Source organism: Miniopterus natalensis, chromosome 2 (assembly GCF_054644295.1).
Source record: "Miniopterus natalensis isolate mMinNat1 chromosome 2, mMinNat1.hap1, whole genome shotgun sequence".
NCBI lineage: Eukaryota > Metazoa > Chordata > Mammalia > Chiroptera > Miniopteridae > Miniopterus > Miniopterus natalensis.
Genome location: NC_142082.1, coordinates 77898087 through 77915743, shown reverse-complemented (window position 1 = coordinate 77915743; position 17657 = coordinate 77898087). Strand labels below are relative to the sequence as shown.

Here is a 17657-nt window from a genome sequence, read left to right as displayed (position 1 = left end):
TTTCAGAGAGAGAAAGATCAATGATGAGAGAATCATTGATCAGCTGCCTCCTGCATGACTCCCAATGGGGATGGAGCCTGCAACCCGGGCTTGTGCCGTGACCAAGAATTGAACCGCGATCTCCTGGATCACAGGTCGATGCTTAACTGCTGAGCCACACCAGCCCGGACATTGAATGGGTTTTCAATGCATTTCAAAGTAAGTTGTGGTCATCACTACATCTTCCTTAAGTAAGTCTCACATATTGCTACCTAGGGTTCTATATGATTCTGTTGTTGCTTTTGACCTTCTGTATTAATTAGAAAGATTCACTCCCAAAATGGAAAGAAATTTTCATTCAAGTATTCTCCTAGTCTACCTACTTTTACATATATATCTCCCCAATAGCTGTCTAGTTGTCTCAGTGTACATATTTAAAATGCCGCCAAGCCGGGTGTGGCTCAGCGGTTAAGCATCGACCTAGGATCCAGGCGATAGGGGTTCAATTCCCAGTCAGGGCACATGCCCGGGTTTCGGGCTCGATCCCCAGTCGGGGGCGTGCAGGAGGCAGCCGATCAATGACTCTCTCATCATTGATGTTTCTATCTCTCTCTCTCCCTTTCCCTTCCTCTCTCTGAAATTAATAAAGACACATTTAAAAAATAAATAAATAAATAATATAAATAAATAAATAAATAAATAAATAAATAAATAAATAATAAAATGCCGCCCGGCCGGACGTGGCTCAGCAGTTAAGCGTCGACCTAGGATCCAGGCGATCGGGGTTCGGTTCCCAGTCAGGGCACATGCCCAGGTTGCGGACTGCAGCCGATCAATGATCAATGACTCTCTCATCATTGATGTGTCTAGCTCTCTCTCTCTCCTTTCCTCTCTCTGAAATCAATAAAGATATATTTTTTTTAAAAAATGCCATCTTTCTGTCAGGGGTTTGAGATAACACAGTTGTCACCAAATATCCAGATGTTCAGATGTCCAATTCTGTTCCATGGGCCTGCTTGTCATTTGTTCTCACATGTGGGACATCTTTGCTAACATCAACAGCCCTGGCCCAGGATGGGTGTGTGTGTGGCAGGCAAGTGGCCACACCTTTTCAAGGCCTTTTGTCAGAGGGCTTTGTCTTTGCAATACTGCTCAGCAGAAATAAAAACTTTGTTCCCCAGCGACTGAGACAAAACTACTTGGGCAGGAAGAGAGCCACCAGGACACCCTGCACAGCGTGTGTAAGGCACCCAGCGGTTTGGGAGGTGAGGCCAAGGGTGTCCAACGCCTGCCAAGGGAAGTCTTGGAAATTCAATACCATCAGCCGGTATTTTACATGATCAGTCATGCTTGATTCGACCAAGAAGGGGCTCAGTATCTGCACAGTGACTCCCTGAGAGAAGTACTCTGTGCCCACTGCCTGTGAGAAGCTTCCCACAAAGGCCTTAGAGGCTTCATACGCTGATAAAAGTGCTCAGGGTCTGTTGTCAGAAATTGAAATGTTGATGATGACGCCTTTGTTCCTGGGCCACAGACATGATGTTGCAGTTTATAGCATCCGAGAGTCGTTTGTTGACGTTCTCATAGTCAAGCAGCTTCATAGTGACATTAGCATATAACATGCCCACTTGTTCACCAGGACTCCAATCTCCAGGTCCTTCAGTCCTGTCTTAATGGCCTCGTAGATCTCCAAGCCACTGGTGAAGTCGGCCTGGATGACTCGAGTGACCCTGCTGTGAAGCCGCTCTGGGAAGAGGTAGCGGGAGCCAGGCCTGAGCTGGAACCAGTCCCACCTCTGCCCCCACACCACCCTGTCCCCGCGTTCAGCCCAATTCAATGATTTTTAGTTCTTACTCATTTTGTAACTTCAGTGATGAGTGTATGATAAGCACTTAATAAATGTTTTTAGAATAAATGTTACATTTTTAAGTGAATTAATAAATAAATGAATGCATGTGATCTTATTTACCGATTTTTTTTTTTTTTTTTTTTTAGGGAGAGAGAGAGAAACATCAATTTGTTGCTCCACTTATCTATGCATTCAAAGGTTGCTTCTTGTATGTTCCCTGATAGAACCCACAACCTTGTTGTATCAGGACGCCACTCTAACCAACTGAGCTACTGGCCCGGGTGAGAATATATGTGGTCTTAGATCAGCTCTTTACATGTCTAGATATCAATTTGTGTAAAAAATGAGGGCCCTGACTAGAGGATTTTAAATTTTCTTTCAACTTTGGAATTTAAATGTTCCAAATATTTGTCTAGAGGCAGGGAACAAACCTCAGTGAGCTACTCAGGTTTCACCATCACTTTAATAATGGTATGAAGACATGAAATGTTTCAGAAAATTTTTTAGCTCAACAAGAATTTGGTTTTGCCTTTGTTGGGTCAGGTTATAGCTATTATAACTAAGAGTGTTGTTTGAAATTAAATGTCTCACCATGAATCAAGCATAATAGAACAGAAACTTGGAATCTAGTATTATTTGGTTTATAACACATTACAAATATATATATACATATTTAACTAGCACAAAAAATGAATGAAATGTTAAGTGAAATTATGTTGTTACAGCATTCCTATATTTCAACACCAGAGTTAATTGAAAATTAACTCTGAGTATATTGTGATAAGTTAAATATTATAATCCCTGGGGAAATCATTAAAGAAATAATATCAAGAGATATAGCTAAGAAGTCAATACAAAAATTAAAATGGAATGCTACAAATAACGAATTAATACAAGAGAAGATAAGAAAGGAGAACAGGATCCAGAGACACAGAAGCATGGGACAGACTGAGGGATGTCAGAGGGAAGGGGGGGGGGGAAGGAGTGGGTGGGGAGAGATTAATCAAAGGACTTACAGGTTTATAAGCATAATCCATGGACACAGACACTGATCTGGGGAAAGCCTGGGGGTGGGATGGATGCAGGGTGGAGGGGGTCAATGGCGGTAAAAGGGAGACATTTGTAATATTTTCAACAATAAAGATAAAGAAACTTAAAAAAAGAAAGAAAGGAGGACAGAGGGGGGAAAACAAATGAGACAAATAGAAAAATAGTAAATCAAGATCCAACCAGATCAACAATTACATTAAATTTAAATTTACTAAGCATGCCAATAAAAAGCAGACATTGTCGGACTCTCAGATTGAATAAAAAAGAAAACCCAATTATTTGCTGTCTGCAAGAGACACACTTTAAATACAGAAACATAAATTGGGTAAAAGTATAATATATATATTACACTGCAAATTGTATGCCTAAGAGAGCTGGAGTGACTATACTAATAAAAGATAAAATAGAATTCAAGAAAATTTAATACAAGGCAGAGAGAGACATTTCATAATGGTATATTATATATTGTTATGGTATGTATAATTACATGTAGAGCTTCAAAATACATGAAGCCAAAACTGATAGACCTAAAGAGAGAAATAGACAAATACATAAACATAGTTGAAGATTTTAATATACTTCTTTTAGTAATTAATAGAAAAGACAGCCCATAAAATCAGTGAGGATATAAGAAGATCTAAGAACAGTTAAGGAAGAAATAATACAAATCCTTCAGAAACTATTTTAGAAAATACAGGAGGAAAGAATAATTTCCAACTCATTGTATGAAGCCAATATTAACCCAACACCAAACCAGGTATATAAGTTACAAGAAAGGAAATTACAGACCAATATTCCTCACGAGAATCAATGTAAAAATCCCAAACAAAATTTGGACAAATCGGATTCAGCAAGATATAACATGGATCAGACTGACAAATGTCAGAGGGATGGAGGAGGGAGGGTGGGTGGAGGGGGAGAGAGTAACCAAAGAATTTATATGCATATATACACAACCCAAGGACAGGGACAATGGTGGGAGAGGGACTGGGGAGGGGGGTGGGGCGAGGTGGAACAGGTCATTGGGGAGAAAAAGGGACATCTGTAATATTTTGAACAAAAAAAAGAGAAAAGGATAAGACATCATGAGCAAGCGAAGGTTTATTCCAGGAATGCAAAGCTGGCTAACATTTGAACATCAATCAATGTAACTCACCATATCAAGAGTGAATTTTGATAAAATCTGTCAGTAAACTTGGAGTAGAAGGTAACTTCCTCAATTTAATAAAAAACATCTACAAAACAAAACAAAATCTTAAGGCTAAGATCATCCTTTATGTTGAAAGACTGAGTGTTTTCTTCCTAGAATTGGCAATACGGCAGGCTTGTTTATTCTCACACAAGTCTATTCAATATTCTACTAGAAATCCTGGCAGGACAATAAAGGGGAAAAAAGAAAAGAAAAGAAAGAGAAATAGAAGGTATACAAATAAAAAATGGAGAAGTAAAGCTGGTTTTATTCACCCATGAAATTATTATTATTTTTAAATATATCTTCATTGATTTCAGAGAGAGGAAGGAAGAGGGAGAGAGAGAGATAGAAACATCAATGATGAAAGAGTCATTGATAGGCTGCAGCCCGAAACCCGGGCATGTGCCCTGACTGGGAATTGAACCCCGATCTCCTGGATCCTAAGTCAATGCTCAACCACTGAGCCATGCCTGGTTGGGCTGAAATTATTGTATTACTAGAAAATCCTGAGCCCTGGCCAGTTGCTCAGTGGTTAGAGCATTGGCCTGCGGGTTGAAGGGTACCAGGTTCGATTCTGGCCAAGGGGATGTACTTTGGTTGCAGGCTTGATCCCGGGTCATGGTGCACTTGGGATGTGTGCACTCTCTCACATCCATGTTTCTCTCTCTCTTCCTTCCACTCTCTCTGAAAAACAGGGGAAAAAATACCCTCGGGTGAGGATTAAAAAAAAAGAAAATTCTGAAAGCCAGAAAAAAGCTACTAAAACTCGTAAGTGATCAAGATATAAGGTTAAGTATACAAAAGTCAATTGTATTTCTACACAATGAAATGAATAATTAGAAAATCAAATTAAACTTCTGTTTATCACATACAAATGTAATACTTATGGAAATTAAATATGTACAAAGCCTATACACTGCAAAATACAAAATACTACTGAGAGAATCTAGAGGTCTAAATAAATGTTGAACTATGCCATGCTGATGGGTTAGAGGACTATACTATTAAAATGTCAGTTCTCCCCAAGTTTATCTATAGATTCATTGCAATTCCAATAAAAATTCCAACAGGCTTTTTTGTAAAAATTGAAAAGCTGATTATAAAAAGACCAAGAATAGCCAAAAGTAATTTTGCAAAAGAAAAAGTTGGGCTTTTTCACAGGAGGCCCTATACGTTGCCACTGAGACTGTGCCATGTGAGACTGCACCATGTCTCTAGTGATCTCAGAGAAGTTTGAAAACGTTTTTCGAATATTCAACACCGGTATCCTTAGAAAATAGCCTTTCCCATCACAGCAATTAAGAGTGTGGGGTGAGTCCGGCCGGGCGTGGCTCAGCGGTTGAGCGTCGACCTAGGATCCAGGCGATCAGGGTTCGATTCCCGGTCAGGGCACATGCCCGGGTTGCGGGCTCCATCAATGACTCTCTCATCATTGATATTTCTATCTCTCTCTCCCTCTCCTTTCCTCTCTCTGAAATCAATAAAGATATATTTTTTAAAAAAAAAAAGAGTGTGGGGTGAAGATACACTCATGTGATGTTGAGGAAAACAGACATCGACCTCACCAAGAAGGCAGGAGAGCTCACTGAGGATGAGGTGGAATGTGTGCTCACCATTATGCAAAATTCATACAAGTACAAGATCCCTGACTGGTTCTTTTTCAAAAAACCCTCACCTGAGGATACCCATTGCTTTTCAGAGAGAGTGGAAGAGAGAGAGAGAAAGAGAGAGAGAGAGAGAGAGAGAGAGAGAGAGAGAGAGAGAGAGAGAGAGAAACATCGATTAGCTGCTTCCTGCATGTGCCCCAACCAGTGCCAGGGGTTGAGCCTGCAATTAAGGTACGTGCCCTTGGCCGTAATTGAACCTGGAACCCTTCAGTCTGCCAGCCAACTACTCTACCTGATTTAAAGTCTTACTATAATGTTATAGTAATCAAGGAAATGTTGTTTCTCATAACAATAGACATATTGACCAACAAAATAGAATAGGGTAGAGAAACAGATATGCATTCATGATCAACTGATTTTTGACAATGGTACAAAGCTAATTCAATGGGAAAATATAGTCTTTTCAAAACATAGTGCTGAAACAATAAGAAATCTACATAAAAAAAATAAACCTCACCTCATACCATATACAAAAATAAGCCAAAATGGGTCATAAACATAATTACTAAAGCTAAGACAATAAAACTTCTGGAAAATAAAATAGGAGAAAACCTTTGTGACATTGGGGTCCATTAAAAAATGTTTTTGATAGAATATAAAAACACACAACCCCTAAAAAATTATAAATTAGACTTCATTAAAATAAAATAAAAATGAGCTCTTCTAATGACATTGCTAATAATACAAGCCACAGAGTGGAAGAATATATTTGTAACACATATCTGGCAAAGGACTTGTATTCAGGATATATAAAGAACTTTTATAATTCAATATTAAAAGAAAAAACACAACTCAATTAAAAATGTACAAAAGATTTGAATAGACACTTCACAAAAGAAGTATAGGGAATGGCCAATAATCACCTAAAAATTCATCAGGAAAACACAAAGTAGTCATCAGGAAAATGCAAATTAAAATTATTCACTAGAAAGACCAAAATTTAAAAGAATAATATTATAGTTAAAAGTGTGTGTCAATGTGAGTAGATCAGGGAATGCGCAGATATTTGGTTGAACATTATTTCTGAGTGTGTCTATACAGGTGTTTCCAGATGAGATTAGTATTTGAATTGATGGACTCTGTAAATTGCCTTCCTCAATGTGGGCGGACATCATCCAATCTGTTCAAGGCCTGACTAGAACAAAAGATGCCGGAAGGAGCAATTCCCCCTTCTTTTCTGCCTCAGTGTTTGAGCTGGGACACCTCATGTTCTTGGGTCCTTGGAGTGGGATTTACATTATTGACTCATTTGGTTCTCAGGCCTTAGGACATGCACTCCCATTTTCAAATGGCAGATCATAGGACTTCTCAGCCTCCATAACCATGAGCCAATTCTGCATTATAAATTTCTTTTATAACATACTGGTTCTGTTTCTCCTAACAGAAGAATCCTAACACTAATACAGCTGGTAACAACACCAATTTTGGATAAAGATACTAAGTAAGTGGTAATTTCTCATAAAATGAAATATTCTATGACCCATCAAACTACTCATAAGTATTTACACAAGATGAGTGAAAAAATATATATTCCCAAAAGTCAGTTTTGGGAATAGCAGCTTTATTCTTAATAGTCAAAACCTGCAAATAACTCAGATGTCTGTGAGCAGAAGAATGGATAAATAAATTTTGTGATATATTTTTATCATGAAATACTACTCAATAATAAAAAGAACTCCCTCCTAATACATGTGGATAAATCTCAAAAATATTATGTTGAGTAAAAGAAGCCAGATAAATATATATATATACTATATGATTCAATTTTTATGAAATTCTAGGTAAGCAATCTATAGTGACAGAAAGTAGATCAGTGGTTGCCTGGGGATGGAAAGGGCATTTGTGCTGGTTGGGTGCGGACAGCTGGGATCTATCTAGTATTGCATCACTAACTAGCTGTGTGAGCTTGAGCAGCTTACTCCACCTTCCTGCTCCTTTGTTTCTTCAAATATGATAGATAACTAAATAAACCCAGGTCATATGCACTAACTGATTTTTAAAGCCCCTGCCAGCACTATATTCTTGGTCTCTTCTGCATCCAGGCCCATGCAAAAGTAAAGGAAATGAGTGTGTTTACACTGAATTCATAAAAATTAGTATAATTGCCATGAAGGGAATAATTATCTAGCATACACTTTTTTTTTGCCATAGGAAATTATGAATTAATAGTAAAATAGGCCAGAAAACTGAAGAAAGTTTTTATTGCAGTAGCAAGAGGCCTATAATTGTGATAGGAAATGCTGAGTAAAGGATGTGGTAAATAGCAGAAGGAAGTGAAAGTGAAGAAAGAAAAAGAAATGTAACACCCAACAAAATGAGGGCTCTTATCACAATCCAAATTACTTTTCTGATACAAATTAGGTAACTGTAAAAGTTAGATCCATTTATATTCCTAGCGAGGTATTATTCATAAGCTATTATGTAGTATTTATAACAGTCAAGCAAATATACTCCCAAAATGCATTTAATAAGGACATTTCACTAAGCTCTTCTCTGAAGGAACACACTGTTTCACAACAATCCCATCAGGGAGGTACTGTGCTAAGATGAGTCAACTTATCTATTTTACAGATGAGGAAACTGAGATGCACTCATTTCATTACCTTTCTATTTTTTTTTTCCTTAATTCTCACTTGAAGATATTTTTTTCCATTGCTTTTCAAAGAGAGTGGAAGGGAAAGAGAGAGAGAGAGAGAGAGAGAGAGATCGATGTGAGAGAGACACATCAATGTTAGAGAGATACATCGATTGGTTGCCTCCTGCACAAGCCCTGACTACGGCTGGCGATCAAGCCTGCAACCGAGGTAAGTGCCATTGGCCAGAATTGAACCTGGGACCCTTCAGTCCTCGGGCTGATGGTCAAGCAAAACCAGCTAGGGCATCATTACCTTTCTAAAAAATAAGACCTTCTGAATTTGGAATCACAGCTGGCCTCACGCCTTGGATAAGGGATCGTGGGCTAATAACTAACTTGACCTTTATGGTGAGGATTAAATGTAATAATGTATGTAAGTCCTTTGGTACATATTCAGTTTTCTATGATGGGTAGTTATTACTTGAAGGAACAATTAATTTTAGTTCTTAAAATTAGTGAAGTGTCTTGGAAGATGCAAGATTAGGAAGATCCTGGTGGCAAGACTATTCAAGGCTAAGGAAACCACTTCAACCAAGTTAATTGTGTGACAGTGAAGGGCATATTCTGGGAATGTGAAATAAGCAGTGACATTAAGTTTGGGGATTATAGAAGAGATGAGTCCAGAAAGTGTGGCTGGGGCTACAAATTGTGGACAGCTTGGATTGTTTACATGCAAGAGCAGGGAGATGCTGGAGCTGAAAGTTTCTGAGATTTCAAGCATAAACCATATCTAGCCCAGTTTTGACTTGTGGTCAGTGCTTCAATAAAAAGGAGTAAGGTATCAAAGGATGAGTTCAATTCAGGCTGTGTTGAGTCTGAGATGTTTAAGGAACACCCAGTTGAAAATATGGGCCTGGGTCTTAGGAGATGAGTCAACTGGAGGCAGATGGAGATTCAGCCCCATAAAAACCACAGTTGAAACTGCCCACGTGGATGAGATCATTGAGGAAGAACATATAGCATGAGATAAATGTTATCAATATTAGTAACCATTACAACAATTTTCCTATGTGCTTGGGAGATCTGGGCAGATAGGGGAAAGAGCATCAAACAAAATGAAAACATCTGAGTGTAGGTTTTGCCTGGGCTGCTCTATGTATCCTCTCATTAATTCTCTCAAGATCATTGTGAGGTAGAAAAAAAAGGAGGGAGGAGGGGCAAATCCTACTTAAGTTCCATATTTTCAAGGTTTAGGCAAAAGAAGAACTAGAAAAGGGAAAAAGGCCCTTAAAAAAAAAAAAGTTACATTAAATCTTCAACTTACCATTATCTGACAAAGATCCTGTCTCCAATATTCTTGGACCCTAAAACAGCAGAAGATGTATAACTATCTAAGGGGACATTTGGGAAGTGCCAATGCACCAGACAAGAAGCATTGTAGATTGGGCTGGATTGAGTTCATCCAGGAAGGCTCTGAGAGACCTGTGCTGGGTCTTGAAAGACAGCAAAGCTTAGAGGAGTGGAGAAGAGAGCAGGAGAACAATACAAGTCAGGCAGCCCATGGCCTTAAATGTCAAGCATTTTCTCATATTTACAGCCGAGGTATACAGAAAGTCTCCTACAAACCCACAGTACTTACAGCCTGTCTCCATTTTACCTCTAAGTTTTCTGCTACCTCCAAATGCTACTGGAGCATACTTAACTGTTCATCAGATTTGGTAAAACAGTTGCATTTGATCTTCCTTTTTTTATTTTTAAAATATATTTTTTATTGATTTCAGAGAGAGGAAGGGAGAGGGAGATAGAAACATCAATGATGAGTCATTGATTGGCTTCCCCCTGCACGCCCCCTACTGGGGAATCGAGCCCACAATTGGTCATGTGCCCTGACCTGGAATCAAACTGATCTCCTGGATCATAGGTCAATGCTCAACCACCGAGTCACATGGGCTGGGTTGATCTTCCTTTTAAACATCACATGCTTTACCTTTTCTTTCAGTTTCCTATTTATCTTAGTTCCAATGTTTATTTACATATCTGTGATTTTTCAATGTTAATTCTCTTAAATATCAAATAGTGTGACTTTTCTGCACTATTGACATTATGCCTAGAGATTTTAAAAGAACAATGAATTCCCAATTACTTCTATAATAACAGTCCTTCCCCCAATTCAGGAGGAACCCTTAAGCAAGGTCATGTTGCAGAATATAGTGGACATTTGCTACTCCTTGATTTCCCAGAACCCATTCACCTTCCAGTTCTTAAAAGCACTCTGAATTCCTTGTTGGAAATTACTGGCTCCTTATTGTGACAGTCCCAGTGGTAGAAGTCAAGGAACATTGCCTTCTTCTTGCCAAGAGTAGTCATTGACAGAAGTTAGCCAATCATATTTTATTCTAGGACGTGTATCTTGATCAGAGTAAGCAGGGGACTGTTAAAAAAAAATTGGGAGAGGATTCATTTCAACAGTGATGTTCTGTGGAGATCATGAATTTCATCCTAATCACTTGGATAACCCAAAGCTGGCCTGGTTCTTCCCTTTGTGAGTCTTGTTCTGCAAGTCTTTTTAAAAATTTTTCTGAGCTTTTTTACATCTTTCTAATAAATTCTCTCTTAACTTAGAGTCAGATTATATTGTTTAAAAATTTTTAAAATAAAAGCAAACAAACAAATAAGAAATTTTCTCTGACCTTACTAGAAAATTCTATGTTTTCAATTATTTGCCAAAGTTACCTTCACTTATGTGAGAAATCGGGAGTGAAAAGGATGGGTAGGAAAGTCTAATTAAGTGATATTGTGACAAATGATACTTTGTCTATTTCTTTCAGTAAATTGAATCACTGTCCACATAGTTGCTCATAGACTCCAGAGAATCATGCTTGATAGGCAGCTGTGCTGTGCTGGCTGCACTCTTCACCCTCCATCACCTGCTGTCTCTTCTCCCAGATGGTTTGAACAGAACAAGTGAAGAGGCTCCTGTGTTTCTGGCTTTCTGGTTGAGTTTGAGATCTTGAGGGTGAGACCTGGGTATGAGCTTTCTTAGCTTCCACATTAAGAGGTTGTCTCAGGCTGTTTATGTTTAGCAGTATGCTGGAGAGAGCGAGACAGAGAAAGGGTTCTGGTTTGTAATATTTGCTCATTTCTTGGCATAACATTACTAGCCTGACCTGTGTGGCTACCAGGTGACATCACTGAGTACAGAGTTGGGAAAAGATGCTAACAATCAGCTCCCACATGTCCTTTTGTATCACTGGCTGTGTTTTTCAACAGTGCAACACAGCTCTTCTCACAGTGGGCCTGCTCTCCACAATTCTCTCTCCTTCAGATTTCCAGTAACCTGTCCCTCCCCTTGTCCTTTTGGGCATAGTGGTAATAACAGCTCTATTGCTTCTAGCTCTGGGTACTTGCGTTATCCCTTTGTGGCCTCTCTACTTCCTGCAGACATCTTTGTAAATTGTCCTTTTGTAAGAAAACAAACTATACACACACACACACCCCTTCTCAAATTATCCTAATTTGAAAGTGCCATCTTTTTCATATGGGCATGGTGGTAATCAGCATTCAAGGTGGCCCCTAATGAGCTCTGCTCCTGGTTTTCATGTCCTTGTGTAGTCCCCTCCCAGTAGACTCTGACAGAAGTGATGGTGTGTCACTTCTGAGGTTAGATCATACAAAATACTATCACTTCCTTTTTATTCACTTGCACTACTCCCCTCCCCCATCATTAATTTTGGTTGAAGACAGCCTCTATATCAAGCATCACCCATGTGATAAGGAACTGAGGCCTGAAAACAACCAGGTGAGACTGAAACTAGGTCCTCCAGCCCCAGTCAAAACTTAGAGGACTGAAATATCTGCCCAAGAGCTGATTACAACCTCCTGAGAGACTGAGCCAGGACCACCTTGGTAAGCTGCTTCCAGATTCTTGACTTTAAAGATATTGTGTGGGACAGTAAATGTTTGTTGTTTTGGGCAATTTGTTACACAGCAATAGACGAGTAATACAGGCACCTTGACCGACGCATTCCTTCTCTCTTACCCTTCATATCAAGCCAATCAACTCCTAAGTATCTGTTCACTTCATTCTTTCTCCACTGCCATCATCCTGGCCCAAGTTTGAACTACTACAATAGATTCCTAATTGATCTTTATTCATTGGAAATTTGTTGATGACATTATTCTTATTAAAGCCCTTCCCTGGCAACCTATGGCTCTTAGAATCAAGATAAAAAAACCTTTATAAGGCTCACATGACCTTGGATGATCATAACCCTTCCTATCTCCTTGGTCTGCCTGAGGCCTCCCTTACTTAACACACATCCACCCTGCATGCTTGGACTTCATTGGTCACTTTCTATTCTTTCTACCTACCAAGGTTCTTCCCTGAATCAAGCATTTCAGGCAGGCAGCTTAACGCACTCTTTTCCTGCAAGCTCCTCTTACCTTCCAGTCAGCATAATCATCTCTTGTCTCAGCTTCTATGACACCTTCTCAGAAAAGTCTTCCAGTCCTCCACCAAGACTGAGCTAAGTCCACTATTATTTACCTTTACAGCAACTTTATTCAATATTTAACCAATATGAATTTGACATCTAACACAGGTATTGTCTAAAAGTTAGGAATATATCAGAGAATATCTTCTACCATTTGTTTCTGAATTCAAATAAATTATTAATATCTATCTTTAATACAAGATTGTAAATGTCATATGGGCAGAGACTATCGTCTGTCATTTTACTGATGCCTGGCTCACAGTGGTACCCAATTAACATTTGTTGAAGAAATGAAGTAAATGAGCTTTGCAGTCAGACAGACCTAAATTTGAATACTTGATCTACTACTTGCAAATGGTGTGACTTGGGTACAGCTTCACCATCTTGCAAATGTGAATAACTAAGTACCTACCTCAGTGGTGACATGATGATGAAGTCAGTTGGTGCATGCAATGTGCTCTCAATAGTGTGTGATGCTTAGTAAGTACTTATGCAAATGAGACATTTGATTATTAAAAATGAACTTTATGTCACATTCATGTCACAGAGCTATTATTTTCAGACTGTCCATTTGTAGCAGGCTACATTTTCCTAGTAATTCCTTCCCCTCTTCTTCCCCAGAATTATCACTGAGGTGTTGCTGCTCAGCTTGGCTAAATGTACTTGCTCTTATTCCTTCAGGGTTTCTCTGAAAAGGCAGCATTTTTTGTTTGCTATACATTTCCCTACTTACCAGGAAGATTTTTAATATGCATGTACATTTGGGGAAAAAGGAAAATGATACATACCCTATGGGAGGATTCTGTCAAAAAATCAGCAGTAATAAATAGGAGTAGCTGTATCTCAAAGAACATAGTAGATATAAATCAAAGTGAAAGAAAAATAGGAAGTCATGTGGTTCCCACTTTTGATTATTCTGATTAGAATTATGTATAGCAAATCTGGTGTGCATTTCTGCTGAAGACACTAAATGCATAGAAGGAATAACTTAAAACATACCCATCAAACTGCCAGTGGCTAGGATAACATGCTCACTTCTAAAACTTCAAGGGGAGACTGGGTAAAAGCAACCCCAGCAACTTATTTCACCATTTAGAATTCCTTCTTGGTTAGGTGAGGGGTCAAGCTGTGCCTACCCAATCACTCTTGTCTTCAAAGCTAAGCCTTGGCGTCACCCTGAAGAATATCCCTACTTCAGCTGCAAAATGCTAGAGCCACACCCTTGAATGGAATGTGCTTGCTTTTTTCGCAGCATCTGCCACCCTTATGACTTGGAGCACAACCCTGACAGCAGGACCTCTCACTCCTCAAAAGTCTGCCTCCCTGGCCCTGCAAGGCTGAAGGGCTTGGAAACTTCTCTGGGAGAGCCCATTCATTTTCAATGTTTTCTCAGGACCAGGGAAGCTATACTACAAGTCTTACCAGTAACCAAAGAAATATGTAGAGGCCTCAGAAGTCTACCTTTATATGACAAGAAGCTGAGGAACATCTCCATACTTCCCAAAACCCAGCTGATCTGGAAACTTAGACATGTTTCCTCAACTATCAAGGACAACCTCTTTCCTCTCCTGAAACCTAAAGCGTATCCCTACCAAAGCCACAAAAGCCTGCCCTTAGAAATTCTTCAACACTTCAGGAATAGACCAAGTTCTAGAAACATAACTAGCTTCCCTACACCCCTCTTTACCCAGAATTACAGGAGGTTCCCTCTATAATTTTTATCACTAAAATATGTTCACTGAGAAAGACCACTAAATCCTGAGTGAGTCCGTCTCCAGGGCCCCCCCAGGATTGATTCAGCTAGATATCTGGAGCTGGCAATTCTCTTCCTGGAAGTCCTCTTTAAGCTAGAGAAATAAGTGTAAGATCTAGCTCTGAAAGTCATGAAGCTGCTGAGAAGCTGGGCTACCAACAATGGATAGCCACTGACCTTCTGGAAAGCACTAAGTGTTCTGGAAGGTAAAAGAGCAGAGTTTGTGTTGTACCTGAGAGCATTTGGCCAAGACTGCCAGTTGTGCCTGTCTTGAGAAGATCACCAGTCAAGATGCTCCCCTCTTATCTATGGATGAGCTCAATTTCTTCATGCATAGATCAGCATCTCTATCAGAAAGTGTGGCATTGTTTTAGGGCTAAGTGTGGCTTAGTTTAATTACCAAAATTTCCCTTTAAGTAATTGTACAGCAGGGTCTAGATGTGAGTCCAAACCCTAGGCAGAATTATGGCTGAAATTAAGTTTTGCTGTTAATTTTAATAAACAAGAGGATGGAGGATAGGACAACATCAGTGTTCCCAGTCATACTCCTGATCAACACTTACTGTTTATTCATATCAGGGTTTAGCTGATATAGCAATCAGGGTTCCAACAGAAAACAAACAAAACACTCAAATCAGGAAGATTTATAAGGGGGTAATTACAAAAGTGAGGACAGGGTTCAGGGAAGCATAAGGGATAGGAAGAATTAGATATGGCCGCAGCTGAGCAGTTACCACTTTTGAGCCCAAAGGGACAGGCGAGGGAAAGTTAAAAAGCCTGGAAAGACAGAGAAACATGCATAGCAGGTACTTTGAGAGGAGCAATGAGTGAGCTTTGGATCTCCTGCCTGACTGTCCTCTGACTAAACCCACCCTGCAGCCAAAGGTATGGAGCTGCACTGGCAGCTTCTGGGAGCAGAAAGAAGAGGGTGGTAAGGGGATCTGGAGGAGCCAGTATAAGTTATCTGGCACCCTTGGATTTCAAAGCACAATAGGATCTTCTTCTCCTTACCCCTCTAATCAATCAATCCATATCGCTTCTTCAGCAGGTTGTTCTTGCATATGGCCACCTACCAAGACTTCACCTTCAAAGGGCTCTTTCAGAGCTCCTGCTCCCTCTCTCTGACTTATGGATTTACCTCTCACCACTCTACATGATTCCTAAAAATGTGGTCCTAGCTCTAATCTAATCCAACTGCCTGCTGGATAACTTGACCCAGATGGTCATTGGTACTATAAAATCAACTGATCCCAAACCAAACCTGTACTCTCCCACTACCTCAGTTCTAAACTGGCTCCTTCTCCTAACTTATACTATTTCTGTTAATAGCACCATCATGCCCCCAATTACTCAATATTGCAAGCTCAGTCATGTTTGTCTATGCCTTTCTTTCTTTCTTTTTTTTTTGCCCTCCACTGGTTGCAGAGTCCTGTACCTTCTTCTTTCAGTGTGCACCCACTCTCATGACTGTCCTAGTTATAGGCCTTCACTTTTTACCTGGACTACTATAATAAATTCCTAACAGTCACCCTAGCTCCAAGCCATTTGTATTCAAATATTTAAGTCTGTTGCACCAAATTGCCTCACTGAAGCAGTCAAATTTTTTTGCCTCTGATTTTCTTGAAATGGGACATTTGAGGAGAGAGAACAATTTGTAAGATAACCCTTCCCAAGCAGTGCTTGTAGCAGTGCATGCAGCTTCTCCCCCCTCATTTTGCATATATTAGCTGGAGGCCCAGAGAAAGTGCTTCAAAAACCCAGTGCTCTATAAAAAGCCTTTGATGACTCTGCCTTACTTTTCTAGTTAATAGAGCATATGCTATTTCTACAAGGTGTTCCCAATTTATCTTTTTAGGCCTTTATCCTGCAACTACCCTATATACAGCCTATTCTCTACCTAAAGTCAACATTCTGGAAGACAATTTATGACTGTCCTCATTAGTGCCTTCGCACATAATTTGTCTTGCTTGAATTGGCCTTCTCTCCCTTGATTCCCCTGGTTCTACTTGTTAACATCTATCCACCTTTTAGGGCAGGTGCCAGAGCACTCTTCCTTTAAATCCTCTTTTATAAAGTCATCTGCAAAGCCTTTCTGGACTTTCCCCAACCAAATATGATCTTTCTTTCCTTTAAATCTCTAAAAAAATTTCAGCACTGTTATTTTACCCTGGACTGTCAAGTGTTTGTATTACCCTGCTCATGGTTACTTGTATATTTGTGTTAACCCCTTATTATAGTATAAGTTTCTTATAAGCATGGCTTATGCCATCTTCTTCAAATTTGTAACCCTAGCTGGTTTGGCTCAGTGGTTAGAGTGTCAGCCCATGGACTGAAGTGCTCTGGGTTCAATTCCAGTCAAGGGTATGTACCTCAGTTGTAGGCTCAGTCCCCAGCCCTAGCCAGGGTGTGTGCGGGAGGCAATGAGTCAATGCGTCTCTCACATTGATGTTTCTCTCTCTCTTCCACTCTCTCTGAAAAGCAATGGAGAAAATATCCTCAGGTGAGGATTAAAACACATACACACAATATTAATGCAGTGTATTTCACGGAACTATTTTTGATTCCATAACTATTTAAAAAAAATTTTGATATTTTTTCTTTAGACAGAACTAACTATCCCCTTACTCTCTCAACATAATCATATTTCATGTGTATTCCCCTTGACAGGAAGGGTTGAAGTTTTGTTGTTATGGTTGGTCTTTTGTCTACTAAGATGATGGTATTTACCAGAGCATATCTCATTTCCCTGATTCCTTACCACTCCTTGTCAAATTGGTGAGAGATAAAGACCAACCAGCCTAGTCTACTTTGTAAGTGAATTCTCTTTTGAAGTTACATTGTGTGTCCAATATATGTTGAAGAAATGAATGAATAATTGAAAGAATGCACACATGTCATGACTATTACTAGGCTTACTTTGTCTCTTCGGGTATATTTCTGTTTAAACCCTACCCCTGCTACCATCTAGCAGGACCTTGGAAAAAGACCTTGGGAAAGTCAGTTTCTCTGAACCTTAGAGAGTATAGATGAGGTCTAAGTTTTCAAACTTTTTTTTTAAACTGAGGAACTCTTTTATCAAGCAAGAATATTATAGGATAT

General features: G+C 39.4%; 1 pseudogene; it reads right to left on the bottom strand.

The window, feature by feature from the left end:
• Positions 1-907: 907 nt before the first annotated feature.
• LOC107537729 (very-long-chain 3-oxoacyl-CoA reductase-B-like) lies at positions 908-12775 on the bottom strand (annotated as a pseudogene).
• Positions 12776-17657: the final 4882 nt, after the last annotated feature.